At 43.7% G+C, this 17,244-nt stretch overlaps 1 pseudogene; it reads right to left on the bottom strand.

Moving 5' to 3' along the window:
* The window catches only part of LOC144485803 (uncharacterized), a 245,388-nt pseudogene that overhangs the window by 148,055 nt on the left and 80,089 nt on the right, over window positions 1-17,244 (bottom strand).

The following is a 17,244-nucleotide window of genomic DNA, read 5'->3' as shown; positions in this document are numbered from 1 at the left end:
AAATTGCCTCCCCTCCTAATTACTAGCCCAGTGATATTACCACTATGCCACTGCCTCCCCTTTCAAATTCATAGAGCATTTACAACAGTGGAGAAGGCCATTTGACTCGTCGTGTATGTGTTTGCCCTCTAAAGGAGCAATTCATCCAATAACACTCTCTACCCCACAGTCCAGCATTTTGTTCATTTTCAGACAATAATTCAATCCCATTTTGAAACCATCAATTGGCGCTGCCTGCACCAGACTCTCAAACAGCACATTCCAAATCTGAGTCAGTCACTGTCTGAAAATGTTTTCCGTTATGTCTCCATGCTTCTTTTCCCAATTAACTTCGACCCGCACCCTCTGGTACAAGATCCTTCTCCCAGTTAACGGTTCCTCTCTATCGACTCTCTCCAGACCACTTAGGATTTTGAATGCCTCAATAAGAACATAATAAGAACATAAGAACTAGGAGCAGGAGTAGGTCATCTGTCCCCTCGAGCCTGCTCCGCCATTCAATAAGATCTTTTCGTGGACTCAGCTCCACTTAACCGCGCCGCTCACCATAACCCTACATTCCTTTACTGTTGAAAAATGTAGCTATCCTTGCCTTAAAAACATTCAATGGGGTAGCCGCAACTGCTTCACTGGGCAGGGAATTCCTTGTATTCCATCTGCCAGACCCTCGCCCACTCACTTAGACTATCTATATCCCTTTGTCGACTTCCAGCATCCTCTGCACACTTTGCTCTGCCACTCATCTTCGTGTCGTCTGCGAATTTTGACACAGTGCACTTGGTCCCCAATTCCAAATCATCTATTTAAATCGTAAACAATTGCTGTCCCAACACTGATCCCTGAGGCACACCACTAGTCACTGATCGCCAACCAGAAAAACACCCATTTACCCCTTCTCTTAACTTTCTGTTAGTTAGCCAATCCTCTATCCATGCTAATACATTACCCGTAACACCGTGCACCTTTATCTTATGCAGCAGTCTTTGGCGCGGCACCTTGTCAAATGCTTTCTGGAAATCCAGATACACCACATCCACAGGTTCCCATTGTCCAATGCACATGTAACGTTCTCAAAGAATTCCACCAAATTAGTGAAACATGACCTTCCCTTCACGAACCCATGCTAAGATCACGTCAGTAACTCCCTGTCAAGGAAAACAGTCCTAACCTCTCCAATATATTCTTGTAATTGAAGTTTCTGAACTCTGGAACTATTCTCGTGTTTTTCCTCTGCAGCCATCCTGTTGGCTTTACATTCCTCCTTAAGTTTGGTGCCCCGAATTGGACGCAATATTTCTGTTGACTATTTTCCATTGCTTTCGACAGATATGGCCTAATTTCCTTGCTTCTGTATTCTATTCCCCAATAGACAAAGATTGTTAACTATTTTATTTACTGCAGTCTCAACTGTCTTCCACCATGGATGATTTATTCACATATTCTCTCAGTTCCCTCGGCGTCGACACCCACTTTCATAGCGTTTTCATCATTTCCATTTGTCTCTTCACATTTTGCACAACAAAGCTAAGCATGTAACTTTACTCTGCAATAAACTAAACCTCCTAATTGCACGCCCATTGCACCAATTAGGTTCTTTTTCGTTCTAAAGTTCTGCATGATCTACTGATGGTTGGCAATGTTTCCAAGTTCTGTATCATTCACAGGTCTTGAAAGTCTGACTTCCATACCAAGCTCTCGGTCATTACTATGCCAGGAAGGTCAACTATTCCTGGCAACTTCACTACAAGCTTTGCTCAAGTCCGAAAAATAGCGACGAGTTGTTTCCTGGCACTCAGCCAATTTCCTATCCATGTTACTCCTGTCCATTTTATTCTGTGAGCTGCATATTTACTCACAAGCTGTGGTGCAGCACCGTATCACATGACTTTTGGACGCCCAATAAGAGAAATACCCTCACAAACCATCTCTGTTACTCAGCATAAAACTCAAGCAAGTTAATTATACACGATTTGACCTGAACAAATGCATTCTGGCTGAATTTGTCACGAAACATATAAGTGGGATGATTGCTGCAGTGATGAAGAGAGTGAAGATATAAATGCTAAATCTGCTGACGACACAAAGATAGATCGGAAAATTGAGCATTGGCGAGGGCATTGGGCATGTCTCGAATATTGTGTGCACTACTTGTCTCCTTATCTTAAGAAAGATGTTAATGCGTTAGAAAAAGTTCAGAGGAGTTTCACTTAGCTATTACCAGCTATGAGCGGGTCAGTTTATGAGGAAAGAATGGTACCGTCAGGTTTGTACCCACGGGAGTTTAGAAGAGTAAGAGGCATATTGGCTGAAACCTTCAAAACCCTAAGGGGTGCGAACAGTGTGGATGTTGAGCGGATGTTTCCTCTTGTCCAATGTTGTAGCTGTCCTGGATATTCTCTGAGTGCCGATATCTCAGATCTTGGTTCTGCGTCTGTTACCACTGCTGTACTGTCCACGGGAGGGCGCTCTTTGATCACTTACCGAACATCAGTCTCCTTTTGCAGAAAGTGACAATTTGCTGATGCGAAAATGGGCGGAGAAAATAAATCCCATCCAATCACATTGCATCTTCCCGGTTCTTTTGATTCAACCTTTAACTTCAATACATTTATTTAACTCAAATGTCCTCATTCTGAATTGAATATCTCTGAAATAGAGAACATTGAATTGCAAGCATGACTGACCAACAAAAGAAAGCGAGTCACTGGGAAATACACATCCCATGGTACCTTTTTGAAATTGACCGCAGTCAGATTTCAAACAAAAGCAAATATCTTTCAAGGGAAGAGATTTAAGAATGATCTGTTAGTTATACTTGATCCTTCTTTATTCTGTGTGTCGAACATTCTGGCGCTTAAATATCTTTCATCTACAGGAGGTTCGCACTGATTTCCGATTTCCTCATCTGCCTGAACGGTCTTTCCCATTTCTTTATCAGGAAGAACAATTTTAAAAATAAGCTTCGAAGCAATGTGTGCCATTTCCTCTAGTTCAGTTACAGTTTCACTTGTGTCTGTCCTTATGAGCCCGCACTGCTGGGAGACATGTTTCAGATGGTGATTAAAGCTCTTAGTCTGCACCTGTAAACGCATTAAATTTTATTGTGGACTGAACGGGTTGCGAATATGCATACAAACAATACAGACATTTATTTCCTGCCATTGCATCCTAAAACACGGCAATTCTGATTTTCCTAAAGACAATTGAGTTACTGTAAGATCCGATTTTCCCAAAAGCATTTGAGTTGGTGTAACATCGAGATTCACATAACGTTGAGCAATGATGGTTGCACAGTGGGGGCGGCACAGCATCACAGTGGTTAGTACTGCGGTCTCACAGAGACCTGGGTTCGATTCCTGGCTTGGGTCACTGTCTGTGTTGAGTTTGCACGTTCTCCCCGTGTCTGTGTGGGGTTCCCCGGGTCCTCTGGTTTCCTCCTACAGTCCAGAGAGTTGCGGGTGAGGCGGGTTGGCCATGCAAAATTGCCCCTTAGTGTCAGGGGGACGAGCCAGGTAAATACATGGGGTAATGGGGATAGGGCCTGGGTGGGATTGTGTTCGGTGCAGCTTCGATGGGCCGAATTGCCTCATTCTTCAGTATGTGATTCTCGGAAGTTAAACTATGCAGGCTTCGCGCGCCATTAATAAGAAAGGTCCCAAAGTGTTTCTGTCGGGTTTTGATACGGGAATCTTTCGAGTGTGAGGCGAACGTGATAACCATGACATTACATGAACAGCTGACAGCATATTTTAGCTAATCGGCATGTCTGCAATGTCCAACTGCGCTGCGCTGCTGCAGGTTCCAATGGTTAGACTGAGAGCCCATGTCACTGAATTTAAGAAGAAAACTGGTACTTTCAACCTGATTTCACAACTTATCTTGAACATCAAAATTTAAAAGCTTTCGTCTGGCAAATATCTGAGGGAGCAATGATTTCTGCCCATTCATTAATGCATCATTCTCATCTTCCTTCGAATAATCTCAAACAATTGTACTCATTAATAAAAGTAATTACTGCGGATGCTGGAATCGGAAACCAAAAGAGAAAATGCTGGAAAATCTCGCAATATCTCAGCATCTGTAAGGAGAGAGAATTGCTGACGATTCGAGTCCAGATGGCACTGTGTCAAAGCTAATTGAGCAATTGCACTCAGTATTTGTTTCAATATTTAGTATCAATGCATTATTTAACACATATGTCTTCATTATTAATTGAATATCTCTGGAATTGAATGTCACAGAATTGCAAACATAACTGACTAACAGAACGAATCGAATCACCGGGTAATACAGATCGCAATTTTGAGATTGATCATAGCCAGCTTTTAAACAAAGTCAACTACGTTTAATTGGAAGTGATTCAAAAATGAACTTTTCGTGACACTTGGGCCTTTTTTTTATCTAGGGGGTGAAATATTCAGGCGCATAAATTCCGACCATTTATAGGAAAGTCCAGAAGATCTGCACTGAGTCCCGATTCCCTCATCTGTCTGAGTGTTTTTTTTTTTCTATTTCTTTGTTGTGAACAACGATTTTAAAATGGAATCTTCTGGGAAATTACCGCCATTTCCGATAGATCACTTACAATATCACTTGTGTCAGTCTTCTGGAGCACATACTGCCATTAGATATATTTCAGACGGTGATTAGCCATGTCAGTCTGCACCTGTAAACCCATTAAATTCTGTTGTAGACTGAACGAGATGCTAATATGTGCACAGTGTCAAAATCGAAACGTTTCTTTCCTGTCAGTGCATCAAAACAAAATCAGCATTTCTTATTTTACAGAAAACATTAGAGGCCGATGTCAGAGCAACGATAATATGCCTGTAATATCGAGGTTCAGATAATGTTGAGGAACGAACTGAAATCATGCAATTTTCCTTCACCCGACATGAGAAATCTTAATGAATGTTTCTGCTTCGTTTGGAACCAGGATCCTTCCGCGTGTCAGACGAACATAATAACCACTGCACTACAGAAACAGCTGGACGCAAGCTGCAGCAAATCGGCCTGTCCGCAATGTTCAACTGCTGCAGGTTCCAATGGTTAGACTGAGAGCACATGTCACTTAATTCAGAAAGATAACCGTTGCTTTCAATCTGATTGCTCAACTTATCTTGAACTTCAAAAGTTAAAAGCGTTCTTCTGGCAAATATCTAAGGGAACAATGATTTCTGGCCATTCATTAATGCATCATTCTCATCTTCCTTCGACTAATCTCAACCAATTTTACTCAGCGATAAAAGCAAATTCCCGCGGAAACTGGAATCGGAAACCAAACGAAAAAATGCTGGTAAATCACAAAACGTCAGCCAGCACCTGTAAGGAGAGAAATGAGCTGATGTTTCGAATCCAGGTGACACTTTAACAAAGTTCATTGTACAATTGTACTCAGTATTTGTTTCAGTATTTAGTCTGAATGCATTATTTAACACATATGTCTTCATTATGAATTGTATATCTCTGAAATTCAATACAATAGAATTGCAAATATAACTGACCAACATGAATCGAGTCACCGGGGAATACAGATCACAATTATGAGATTGACCATAGCGAACTACATTTAAACAAAGTGAACTACATTTAAATAGACGAGATTGAAGAATTATCTGCTATTGACACTTGTGTCTTTTTTATTATGGGCGTGAAATATGAAGGCACATAAATTCCGGCCACTTAAATGAAAGTCCAGTAGATCCGCACTAAGTCTCGATTTCCTCATCTGTCTGAGTGTTTTTTTTTCCTATTTCTTTGTTTTGAAGAACGATTAATGAAAAAGATTCTTCTGGGAAATGTGCGCCATTTCCGATAGTTCGCTTGCAGTATCACTTGTGTTAGTCCCCTGGAGCACATACTACAATTCGAACAGTTCCAGATGGTGATTAGCTACGTTAATCTGCACCCATAAACTCATTAAATTCTGTTGTAGACTGAACGTGATGCGAATATGTGCACAGTGTCAAAATCGAAATGTTTCTTTCCTGTCATTTCGTCACAAAGCTATCAACATTCTTATTTTACAGAAAGCATTTGAGGCCGAGGTCAGAGCAAAGATCATATGGCTGCAATATCAAGATTCGGATAACGTTCAGCAACGAAGGTCTAATACAGATAGGAAATATACAGTAAATGGCAGCACCCTTAAGAGTATTGATAGGCAAAGGGATCTGGGTGTACAAGTACACAGGTCACTGAAAGTGGCAATGCTGGTGGAGAAGGTAGTCAAGAAGGCATACGGCATGCTTGCCTTCATCGGCCGGGGCATTGAGTTTAAAAATTGGCAAGTCATGTTGCAGCTTTATTGAACCTTATTTAGGCCGCACTTGGAATATCGTGTTGAATTCTGGTTGCCACACAACCAGAAGGATGTGGAGCTTTGGAGAGGGTACATAAAAGATTTACCAGGATGTTGCGTGGTATGGAGAGGATTAGCTACGAGGAGAGATTGCAGAAACTTGGTTTGTTCTCACTAGAGCGACGGAGGTTGAGGGGCGACCTGATAGAAGTCTACAAGATTATGAGAGGCATGGACAGAATGGATAGTCAGAAGCTTTTTTCCTAGGGTGGAAGAGTCAATTACTAGGGGACATAGGTTTAAGTTGCGAGGGGCAAGGTTTAAAGGAGATGTACGAGGCAGATTTTTTACACAGGGTTTCGTGGGTGTCTGGGACTTGTTGCCAGGGGAAGTAGTGGAAGCGAATACGGTCGTGACTTTTAAGGGGCGTCTTGACAAGTACATGAATAGGAATGGGAACAGAGGGATATGGTCCCCGGAAGGGTCGGGGTTTTAGTTAATTCGGGCAGCATGGTCGGTGCAGGGTTGGAGGGCCGAAGGGCCTGTTCCTGTGCTGTAATGTTCTTTGTTCTTTGTACTGAAATCGTACAGATTTTCCTCAATCTAAATTAGGAAGCTCAATAAATGTTTCTGCCAGGTTTTGAACCCGGAACCTTTCGCCTCTCTGCAATTTTCAACTGCGCTGTATTGCTGCAGTTTCAAATGATTAGACTGAGAGCCCATGTCACTTGTTTCAGGAAGATAACCGTTACTTTCAATGTGATTGCTCAACTTATCTTGAACTTCAAAATTTGAAAGCGATCGCCTGGCAAATATCTAAGGGATCAATGATTTCTGCTCATTCACTAATGCATCATATTCATCTTCCTTCGAATAATCTCAACCACTTGTGCTCATTAATAAAAGCAAATTACTGCGGATGATGGATTCTGAAACCAAAGGAGAAAATGCTGGAAAATCTCACATGGTCTGGCAGCATATGTAAGGAGAGAAAGGAGCTGACGTTTCAAGTCCAGATGACACTTTGTCAAAGCTCATTGTACAATTGTACTCAGTATTTGTTTCAATATTTAGTATCAATACATGATTTAACACATATGTCTTCAGTATGAATTGAATATCTCTGAACTTGAATATCACTGAATTGCAAACATAACTGGCCAACGAAAAGAGTCGAGTCACCGGGTAATACAGATCCCATGGTGTTTGCTTGAGATTGGCCATCGTCAGCTTTTAAACAAAGTCAACTATAATTAAATGGAAGAGATTGAAGAATTATCTGTTAGGTATACTTGAGCCTTTTTTATTATAAGTGTGAAACATTCAGGCGCATAAATTCCAGCCATCTATAGGAAAGATTAGTTGATCCGCACTGAGTCTCCATTTCCTCATCCATCTGAGTATTTTCTTTTCCGATTTCCATGTGATGAAGCAAGATTTAAAAAAAAAAGATTCTTTCGGGAATTGTGCGCCATTTCCCCTAGTTCACTTTGAGTATCACTTGTGTCTGTCTTTTTGAGCACACACTCCCATTAGACATGTTTCAGATGGTGATTCGCCATTTTAGTTTGCCCCTGTGAACCCATTAATTCTGTTGTCCACTGAACAAGATGATACTATGTGCACGTTGTCAAAGTAGAGACGTTTCTTTCCTGTCAGTGCGTCAAAAAAAAATCAGCATTTCTTATTCACAGAAACCATTTGAGGTTGAGGTCAGAGCAAAGTTAATATTGCTGTAATATCGAGATTCGGATAATGTTCAGCAACGAACTGAAATCATACAGGATTCCCCTCATCTTACATGAGCAAGCTTAACGAATGCTGTTTCCCTGTTTCGGACCGGGGACTTTTCGTGTTTTAGGAGAACGGGATAACCCCTCCACTGCAGCTAGCATTGGGGCCTCAATGGGCCTGACTGCAATGTTTAACTCCACTATGTTGCTGCAGGTTTGAATGGTATGATTGAGGGCCCATGTCACTTAATACAACGGCACATCCCTGACTTTCAACCTGATATCGCAACTTATCTTGTTCTTCAAAATGAAGAAGAGTTCGTCCGGCAAATATCTAAGGAAGCACTGGTTTGTGCTCAATCATTAATGCGTCATTCTTATCTTCCTGCGAATAATTTCAACCAATTATACTCAGTATCTGTTTCATGGAATCATAGAATCAGTGCCGAAACGGCCAATCGGCCCAACGAATCAGCAGCGACGCCAGAGTATCAAAACCAGGCCATTTCCCCTGCTTTCCCCACAACGCTACTCCTTTCCCATGACTAATCTATCTAACCGAGGGGCAATTTAGCATGCCCAATCCACCTTGGATCTTCATTCAATTTTTAAAATCAATACAGTTATTTAATATATATGTCCAAATTCTGAATTTCATATCTCTGGAATATACAATCGGTCTGACTGCATTGTTCAACTCCGCTCTATTGCTGCAGGTTCGAATGGTTATACTGAGAGTCCATTTACCTCAGTGCAAGAAGACAACCGCTACTTTCAACGTGATGTCTCAACTTGTCTCGAATTCCAAAATTTAAAAGCGTTTTTCGGACAAATGTCAAAGGGAGCAACGATTTCTGCTCAATCATTGATGCATCATTCTCATATACGATCGATTAACTTCAAGAAGTTATATCCAGTATTTGTTCGGTAAACAACATTTAATATCAATCCATTTATTGCACACAGATGTCCTCATTGCGAATTGAATATGTCTGAAATATACAACATTGAATTGCAAAAATTACTGACCAACAAAATAAATCCAGTCACGGGCAATAAACATCCTAAATCCAGTCACGGGTAATAAACATCCAATGGTGTTTTTCTGAGTTTGAACATGATCAGCTTTGAAACCAAATCAAATATCTTTAAAGGGAAGAGATTCAAGAATGATCTGTTGGTTATACTTGATCCCTCTTTATTCTGTGTGTGAAACATTCTGGTGCCTAAATCTCGTTCATCGATAGGAGATTCAGAACAAAGAACAAAGAACAATACAGCACAGGAACAGGCCCTTCGGCCCTCCAAGCCCGCGCCGCTCCCCGGTCCAGGATTGAATCCTGAATCCAGGATCCCCGCCCAATTTTCCAGCCTATCTACATACCAATATCCTATCCACCGAGCTGTCCCTCACAGCTACGATGCTTTGTTCATTACAACCTATTAACTTACCCCCACCCCCCCATTCCAGACCATGTGATCTCCAGGGAGAGGCGAAAACCCAGAGTGAAAAACCCCAGGGCCAATATGGGGAAAAAAAAATCTGGGAAATTCCTCTCCGACCCCCTGAGGCGATCGAAACGAGTCCAGGAGATCACAATGGCCCCGATCGGAAAATGCTTCCCAACCCTAGTCATTTCCACTTCCACGAACACCATATGAATCCCCTGCCCCCGAGACAGGTTCCCAACTATCCGCAGTCTCACTCTGTACTGGCACCAGCAAGATGATCGTAGAATGAAGCCTTGAAACGAGAAACCAGGAACAATTAGCCCGCGCCGCTCCCTGGTCCAAACTAGATCACTCTTTTGTATCCCTCCATTCCCACTCCGTTCATATAGCTGTCTAGATAAGTCTTAAACGTTCCCAGTGTGTCCGCCTCCACCACCTTGCCCGGCAACACATTCCAGGCCCCCACGACCCTCTGTGTGAAATATGTCCTTCTGATATCTGTGTTAAACCTCCCCCCCTTCACCTTGAACCTATGACCCCTCGTGAACGTCACCACCGACCCGGGGAAAAGCTTCCCACCGTTCACCCTATCTATGCCTTTCATAATTTTATACACCTCTATTAAGTCTCCCCTCATCCTCCGTCTTTCCAAGGAGAACAACCCCAGTTTCCCCAATCTCTCCTCATAACCAAGCCCCTCCATACCAGGCAACATCCTGGTAAACCTCCTCTGCACTCTCTCCAAAGCCTCCACGTCCTTCTGGTAGTGTGGCGACCAGAACTGGACGCAGTATTCCAAATGCGGCCGAACCAACGTTCTATACATCTGCAACATCAGACCCCAACTTTTATACTCTATGCCCCGTCCTATAAAGGCAAGCATGCCATATGCCTTCTTCACCACCTTCTCCACCTGTGACGTCACCTTCAAAGATCTGTGGACTTGCACACCCAGGTCCCTCTGCATCTCTACACCCTTTATGGTTCTTCCATTTATCGTGTAGCTCCTCCCTACATTATTCCCACCAAAATGCATCACTTCGCATTTATCAGGATTGAACTCCATCTGCCATTTCCTTGCCCAAATTTCCAGCCTATCTATATCCTTCTGTAGCCTCTGACAATGTTCCTCACTATCTGCAAGTCCTGCCAGTTTTGTGTCGTCCGCAAACTTACTGATCACCCCAGTTACTCCTTCTTCCAGATCATTTATATAAATCACAAACAGCAGAGGTCCCAATACAGAGCCCTGCGGTACACCACTAGTCACAGGCCTCCAGCCGGAAAAAGACCCTTCCACTACCACCCTCTGTCTTCTATGACCAAGCCAGTTCTCCACCCATCTAGCCACCTCCCCCTTTATCCCATGGGATCCAACCTTTTTCACTAGCCTACCATGAGGGACTTTGTCAAACGCTTTACTAAAGTCCATATAGACAACATCCACGGCCCTTCCTTCGTCAACCATTTTGGTCACTTCTTCAAAAAACACCACCAGGTTCGTGAGGCATGACCTCCCTCTCACAAAACCATGTTGACTATCGTTAATGAGTTTATTCCTTTCTAAATGCGCATACATCCTATCTTTAAGAATCTTCTCCAACAACTTCCCCAACACGGACGTCAAGCTCACCGGCCTATAATTACCCGGGTTATCCTTCCTACCCTTCTTAAATAACGGGACCACATTGGCTATCCTCCAATCCTCTGGGACCTCACCTGTGTCCAGTGACGAGACAAAGATTTGCGTCAGAGGCCCAACTATTTCACCTCTCGTCTCCCTGAGCAGCCTTGGATAGATTCCATCAGGCCCTGGGGATTTGTCAGTCTTTATATTCTCTAACAAACCTAACACTTCCTCCTTTGTAATGGAGATTTTCTCCAACGGTTCAACACTCCCCTCCGAGACACTCCCAGTCAACACATCCCTCTCCTTAGTGAATACCGACGCAAAGTATTCATTTAGGATCTCCCCTACCTCTTTGGGCTCCAAGCATAAGTCCCCACTTTTGTCCCTGAGAGGTCCGATTTTTTCCCTTACAACCCTTTTGTTCCTAACGTATGAATAAAATGCCTTGGGATTCTCCTTAATCCTGTCTGCCAAGAACATTTCGTGACCCCTTTTTGCTCTTCTAATTCCCCGTTTGAGTATTTTCCTCCTTTCATTATACTCCTCCAGAGCTCCCTCCGTTTTTAGCTGCTTGGACCTAACATACGCCTCTCTTTTCCTTTTGACCAGTCCCTCAATTTCCCTGGTTATCCACGGTTCTCTAATCCTACCCTTCCTATCCTTCTTTTTTACAGGCACATGCTTGTCCTGTAGCCCTAACAACCGTTCCTTAAAAGACTGCCACATACCAGATGTGGATTTACCCTCAAACAGCCTCTCCCAATCAAGAGCTGCCAATTTCTGCCTGATCCCAATAAAGTTAGCCTTCCCCCAATCCAACACCTTACCCTTGGGACACCACTCATCCTTTTCCATCACTATCCTAAAGCTAACAGAATTGTGGTCACTATTTGCCACATGTTCCCCGACCAAAACTTTGAAGACCTGACCGGGCTCATTCCCCAGCACCAGGTCCAGTATAGCCCCCTCTCTAGTTGGGCTGTCCACATATTGTTCCAACGAACCCTCCTGTACACATTTTACCAATGCCTCACCATCCAGAGTCCCTGCCCTCAGCGATTTCCAGTCTATACCAGGGAAATTGAAGTCTCCCACTACAACAACCCTATATTTCCTGCACCTATCCAGTATCTCCTGACATATCCATTCTTCCACTTCCCTTGGGCTGTTGGGGGGCCTGTAGTACACCCCCAACATAGTGACTGCGCCTTTCCTGTTTCTAAGCTCCACCCAGAGTGACTCGCTACACGACTCCTCCGAATTGTCCTCCCTCTGCACCGCTGTAATATGCTCTCCAACCAATACCGCTACTCCCCCACCTCTTTTGGCCCCTCCTCTGTCTCGCCTAAAACACTTGTACCCTGGAATATTCAGCTGCCAGTCCTGTCCCTCTTTCAACCAAGTCTCCGTCACCGCAACCACATCCAAATTCCTCGTGCGCATTAAGGCCCCAAGTTCGTCTGTTTTACCTGCTACGCTCCTTGCATTGAAGTATAAGCACTCCAGACCCCCAGGCTCAGTGAGGTCGTCCTCCCCCAGAGTGCTCTTCTTCTTTGCCAGCCTTGTCCCAGCCCCAAGCTCGTCCCCAGCCACCACACTTATAGACCTAATAGTTTGATCCCCACCCCCCTGCCACACTAGTTTAAACCCCCCCGAACTGCATTAGCAAAGCTCCCAGCCAGGATATTTGTGCCCTTCCAACTTAGTTGTGACCCCTCCCTCTTGTACAGGTGCCATCCTCTCCTGAAAACCTCCCATTGGTCTATGAAAATAAAGCCCTCCCTCCTGGACCAGTCCTTTAGCCAGGCATTCATTTGAACCAACTCCCTATTCTTATCCTCACTGGCACGAGGCATTGGGAGCAGCCCAGAGATGGCCACCCTAGTGACCCTACTTTTTAACCTATTTCCCAACTCCCTGAATTGCTCCCTTAGGACCCCCCTACTCTTCCTATCTACGTCATTTCCACCAATGTGTATAATGACATCCGTTTCTTTATCTTCCCCTTTTAAAATGCCTCCTATCCGCTCGGAGACATCCGTGACCCCAGCACCAGGTAGGCAGACTACCATCCTGGAGTCCCGTTCGCCCCCACAGAATCGCCTGTCTGTCCCTCTAACTGACGCATCCCCCACCACTATCACTCTCCTAACCCCTCTCTTCCCTTTCCGGGCCACAGAGCCTGACTGTGTGCCAGTGACCTGGTCACTGTGTCTTACCCCTGGAGAGGCACACTCCTCCACACTATCTAAAACAATGTACCTGTTTTGGAGTGGGACAACCACAGGTGACCCTTCTTCTAACTGTCCACTCCCCTCCCCTCTCACACCTGTCACCAAGCCCTTCCTATTTTGAGACACCTCTGGAGACCTCCCTTGTACTTTACCCTTCTGCCCTTTACTCCTCCTAACTGTGACCCACGTGTCATTCTCCCGATGCCCCGGTGTAACTAGTTGCCTATAACTGCTGTCAATTTTTCTCCCATTTTCCCTGATTAGGCTAAGGTCAGCGATCTGCAGCTCCAGTTCCCTAACACGGTCTCTCAAGAGCTGCAGTTCCACGCACCTGGCACATATTTCCGCTTTGATTCTCGATTTCCTCTTCTGTCTGAGAGGTTTTGTGAAGAACAATTTAAAAAAGATGCTTCGGCGAAATGTGCTCTATTTTCTCTAGTTCAGTTACAGTATCACTTGTGTCTGTATTTTTGAGCACACGATACTATTACACATGTTTCAATTTGTGACTAAGTCTATTAGTCTGCATCTGTAAACCGATTAAATTCTGGTGTGGACTGAAAATATTGCTAACATGTGCACGGTTGTAAAATGGGAACATCTATTTCCTCTCATTGCGTCATGAAAATACACGATTTCTGATTTTGCTGAAAACTTTTGAGGCCGAGGTGAGCTCAAATATAACATGGCTGTAACATCGAGTTTAGGATAATGTTCAGCGACAGTCTGAAATTATACAGACTTCCCTCAACATTAATGAACACATTTCATTAATGATTCTGCTCGATTTCGAACGTGGGCCCTTGCGTGCGTGAGGCAAATGCAATCAGCACTACACCACGGAAACTGTTGGCTGCTCCGTAGCCAAATGGGACAGCCTTGAAATGTTGCAAGATTCATTGGGAATGCTGTAGACACATTAATCTAAGAATGATTGAAAATGGTTGACAATCGCACAGAACGATGAGAGGCCCATCGATCTATCAGATCTATGCGAATTATTTTATGAGGAGCTAAACAATTAATATGTCGTTGCGGGATTGGTGGGTCCAAGGGCCTGTTCCTGTGCTGAACTGTGTTTTTTTCCAATTTCAATTTCCTTCTCTCATTCCATGAAGCTGATTTTTCTCCCTTTTCAGTCATTGAAAAATCCTCATTTCTGCGGAATCCATGTACAATTTCCTTTAACAACCTTTCCCTTACCCAATGCAGGATGTACTGGATTTAGCTTCCCGATATAGTTTTCAATGTAAACATATACTCAATTATGTAATTGAATTCATATCGATTTTACAAAACGAGTTTAAATCTGATGAAGCATCTCCTCATTATTTCTGAATTATATCTAATATAACATTTACACCACAACCTTTCACAGAGTGTGGAATATAACAGACGAGAATGAATCACCTACACCTGAAGCCGTCTTCTTGTGCTGTCCTCCTGTGTCCCGAACATCCGATCGGAGAACCTCGAGAATGGATGGGGAATCTGTCTTACTCACACGGACTTCACATAGGGCAACATAGTGGCACGGTGGTTAGCACTGCTGTTTCGCAACGCTAGGGACCTGGGTTCAATTCAACTTCCTCCTTAGTGTACACAAACAGGCGGCGGAATGTGGCGACGAGGGGATTTTCACAGTAACTTGCAGTATTAATGTAAGCCTCATTGTGACACCAGTAAATACATTTTGGACACGGACACATCAAGAATGTTTGGCGGTACAAATAATTACATCCATTACTGCTTATCCTGCAAAAGGGTCCACGTCGAGTCTTCAATCAATGATCATAATTGATGAGAAATAGATTTCTGGCTGCTTCTGTTGTTAAAATGTCGTGTTCCATCGCAATGAGTATCTAACACGATATTGCCGCACTTACACCACACCAGGGAATTCCAGTTCAGGAAGTTTACTCTGGAGCTAGCACGCTTTTTACGTTCCCAATGAGTTCATTTTTATTTTGTATGTCAATGGCTGTGCTAATCTGCTTGGTTATCTTTCTTAGCGATTGTCCGTGTGTCGAGTGGAACAAGCTGCCAGAGGTAGTAGTCGAGGCGGGTACAATTTTATCTTTTAAAAAGCATTTAGATAGTTACATGGGTACGATGGGTATAGAGGGATATGGGCCAACTGCGGGCAATTGGGATTAGCTTAGGGGTTTTAAAAAAGGGCGGCATGGACAAGTTGGGCCGAAGGGCCTGTTTCCATTCTGTGAACCTGTATGACTCTATGACTCTATGTTTGAGCGATCGGTTTGGGAATCTATCACTTAGTTTACTTGTCTCTGTGTTGATTCTGTGCAGTATCCGAGGCTTCCAGTGAACACAGAGGTGGAGGTATTCATGCATTATCATGGTTAGCAATGCAAACTAGTCGGTGTCAGAAATCTGCAGAATAATTCTGGATTTATAACGAGGGACGTTAGAATTGATGTCACTGTCTGGGCATGTATCTATATGGTTATATATCCTTATTCGTGTTGGTGTTTCCACGTGACCATGTGTGTATCTGTTCTCCGCATGTCTGCTGGGTTTCCTCGGGTGATGTGGTTTCCTCCACCAGCCCAAAAATGTGCGGGTTAGGTGGATTGGCCATGTTAAATTGACCCCTCGTGTCATGGAGATTACGTGTGTGGTTATGGGAATAGGGCCTCGGTGGAATTGTGGTCGGGACAGACTCGCTGGGCCGAATGGACTCCTTCTCTACTGTAGGGGTTCTATGATTATACGATCTTTATATGTGTCAGTCTTTGCAGGTTACCGTGTGGGCACCTGTTTCCAATATGCGGCTGTGCTGTCCACGGGAGGGCGCTCTCTGATCCCTTACGAAAGATCCCGATCCCCTTCTAAAGGAAGCGCCTGTTTGAAGATGAAAAAATGGGCGGAGAGATGGAGTCACCTTCGATCTCATAACATCCCCCTGACTGTTTCAACTTCTCCAATTGAAGATCTGATGCAGACAGTGATCAGTCTCTCTGTTTCTGGTGTTCAAACTCGAAACATGGGGGTGAAACTCTGTCTCACTCTGGTTATTGTCCTGATTACAGGTCTGTCGTTTTGAACTTCTGCGTGAAATCCGCCAGTCACCACATTCATTCCCCATTTCCATCTCGAGGGGATTATTCCATTGTTGTTACTCCTTCTAACCCACTGCGCGTCTGTTGTCTATTTACAGACATGAGTAACGGTGACTCAGTGTCTCAGTCAGAACCAGGAGTTGAAGCAGCAGAGGGTGAAGATTCAGCAATATCCTGCAGTTACTCAGTACCGAGTTTAACAACACAGCATTACCTGTTTTGGTATCGCCAGTATACACACCGAGCTCCTCATTAACTGCTCAGAGTCGATAATTTACCGATAGGGCTCCAGGTTTTGAACACTTCAGCGGGAATCTCAACCTGAGACAAAGCACTTTTCACTTGCCCATGAAAGATTTGAAGGTGACAGACAGCGCCGAGTATTACTGTGCACTGAGAGCCAAAGTAAAAGAGGCTCCCGCGGGCCTCATAAAAAATCTGACACAGGTCGAAAATCAATGATTCATTGTCAGGACAACACATGGGGTTAAACATCAGAGAATAATTACTCATAGTGAACGTGACAATACAGCCCCGTCTGAGTGTTTTCCCTCACTGAGGTTAATGATTGTCACTATTGGGAAATTTGACATATTTTTACTCATATTGCTATCAGATCAAGTCCAATCATTCCCCTATCCCATTCATACAAACCCGCAGATCTCCCAGGTGAACAATGTCATCAATCTGTACTTTAAATCTTCCAGAGCAGTTAACTGTGTGACAGACCACACCTTTCAAAAGTGATCAAATATCAAAGGCAGATTCAGAGTTGTCACATGTTGAAGACGCTGGATTAAAATTATTGACT

Source organism: Mustelus asterias, unplaced genomic scaffold, assembly GCF_964213995.1.
Source record: "Mustelus asterias unplaced genomic scaffold, sMusAst1.hap1.1 HAP1_SCAFFOLD_221, whole genome shotgun sequence".
In the NCBI taxonomy this organism is placed as follows: domain Eukaryota; kingdom Metazoa; phylum Chordata; class Chondrichthyes; order Carcharhiniformes; family Triakidae; genus Mustelus; species Mustelus asterias.
Note: the sequence above shows the minus strand (reverse complement) of the source record. Positions and strands in the feature narration are given on the sequence as shown.